Source organism: Genypterus blacodes, unplaced genomic scaffold (assembly GCF_046128005.1).
Source record: "Genypterus blacodes isolate CSIRO-AG114 ecotype Tasmania unplaced genomic scaffold, CSIRO-AGI_Gbla_v1 ptg000214l_1, whole genome shotgun sequence".
Taxonomy (NCBI): domain Eukaryota; kingdom Metazoa; phylum Chordata; class Actinopteri; order Ophidiiformes; family Ophidiidae; genus Genypterus; species Genypterus blacodes.
This window is the reverse complement of record NW_027467013.1, coordinates 3767594-3769716: the sequence shown is the minus strand read 5'-3', so window position 1 is coordinate 3769716 and position 2123 is coordinate 3767594. Positions and strand designations below refer to the sequence as shown.

The following is a 2123-nucleotide window of genomic DNA, read 5'->3' as shown; positions in this document are numbered from 1 at the left end:
TATACTGCATGAGCGGCCTGGGACTGTGGACTCTACGTTAACTGTTCTCTCTCTCCTGCCCAGAGAGAATGCCAACATTTACAGTCATTACACAGATTATTTCAATGTGCGTTCACCCTCAAAGTCCAAATATTAAAGAGTCCTTTTGTGTAAGCGTAGCAAACAGTTGACAGAAGCTGTGCTGGGTCGGGGGAGAATGAAACGTATTAAAGAAAGTGAAACAGACTGTAAATTCACTTTTGTGTGCAGCTGAGTAGCGATGTCAGCGTGTGGCAACCGCTCTACTTTACACTTTGGAGTAAAATCAACAGTGGAACAAAGGTAAACTTTGTTTTTTAGAGGGGTAAAGGAGCTCCAGCTTCTATGAGCGTGGATTCATTCATCCATATTAAGTCATTTGTTAATCCATGTAGTGCTTGTGTAAATATTCATAGACTGAGGAAAGGGGAATGGATTTGCATTCTCCATGAATCCAGCCGCTGATGTTGCTCCACACCTCCTTCAGTCATTTCAGTCACTTGCAGGATGTTTCTCTTCTTTTCTTTGCACCAAATGCTTGAGGAATGTCTGTCTCTTGGTAGTGACCCCGCTCTCACAAACACTCTGACCGTTAGTTTGACTTTAACCAGGAATCAGCAGAGATGTCTTGGTCCCATATGCTGTATCCCAGCATGCTTTGTGTTTGTCCCAGGTCAACACTGAGTCCTCTGGGCATTCCACACATACTAACACCTCGCTGCAGAATCCCTTACCCACAATGCCTTTCAACAAGCACCTGTGTTTATGGACGGCTACCTTAGCCTTTCACCTAGTGGTGCACTTTTTAGCTTTTTAGGACAAGATCAGCTTCAAGGGGGAAGAGAGAGAGAGAGAGAGAGAGAGAGAGAGAGAGAGAGAGAGAGAGAGAGAGAGAGTAGAAGCTGAGCTCAGTCTCTTCTCTCAGTCTCTTCAGAGGTTAAAGGACTTTCCTGATCTCATCCCCTCAGGCTGCACACTATCACAGACGAGGCCCATCAATCAGTTTGATCCATCTTGGTATTAGGTTGCAAGTACAAGCAAAATAAATGCATTGTGGGTAGTAGGCTGCACTCACACTTCCACAAATGGCTGATTGTGGACAGAAATCACATAAAAAAACACAAAAATCCATTGAAATTGATGAAACCGACTGCTGCAGATTGTGTTCATAGTAAGATGTTGGGGAAGGAGCAGAGTGTAAGTGGAGATTTACTGTAGGAAAAGGTGAAAATGTCTGTAATCTATAGTTATACTGAATGAAAAATTGATTTCAGTTGTTATTTTCAACCACAATATGATTTTCTAAATGTTCCAGGTCACAGTTCCCTGGTTTGTACTTAGCCCACAGCGCCGCCTGCAATCGCTTCACTCTGTGTGTGGAAGGATCCTGTCTGCAAATAGACACAGAGGATCATGTGGGGGATGTAGCTCAGTGGTAGAGCGCATGCTTTGCATGTATGAGGCCCCGGGTTCAATCCCCGGCATCTCCACTCCTTTTCAGACGCAGCGGAACACTTTGCACAGACGATGTCGTTCTTATTCAGTCACGCTTAAGGGAATAATTAAAGATGTTTGAATTGAAAATGAGTCAGCTGAAGTGCATCTTAAGAGACCACACCTCTATGTCGCTGTGGTTAGATCAGATCATATCCGTGTGTATCGCCTCATTTTACATTTTACTGCACATCTAACCTGTTTAAACCTCAGAATCTGACCTCACCACCTAAAACAGTGTGACATTCTATTTCCATCATGCGTTTCCACAGCGTCTTACACTTCACTGTGGGATTCTGAGAGTCATTACAGGCCGTGTTAATCATTTTCTGAGGTAGAAATAGACGTGGTGGGCAAAGCAGTCATCGCTAGAAAAAGTACATTACAACAGTTTAGCACAATTTAACAGGAACACACTGAACACCTCTAAGTGTGTATGGACCTACCAGTGCATCCAGAGGCTTGATGATATGCAGGGCTGGTAGCTTTTGTTTTGGAGACTCCTGAGACTGTCTCGCTGTCTCACCTCATGCCTGTCTGTCTCCTCTTAAACTGTAAACATGTGTACGTGTCACTCGCTGGTTTCTCCCACATACATTCAATCCGTAGTA

The 2123-nt window shown here is 43.9% G+C and overlaps 1 non-coding gene across 1 annotated transcript; it reads left to right on the top strand.

Moving 5' to 3' along the window:
• The first annotated feature begins 1436 nt into the window (after nucleotides 1-1436).
• Nucleotides 1437-1508, top strand: trnaa-ugc (transfer RNA alanine (anticodon UGC)). Its single transcript has one exon. It is a non-coding gene; the product is annotated as a tRNA-Ala (tRNA).
• Nucleotides 1509-2123: the final 615 nt, after the last annotated feature.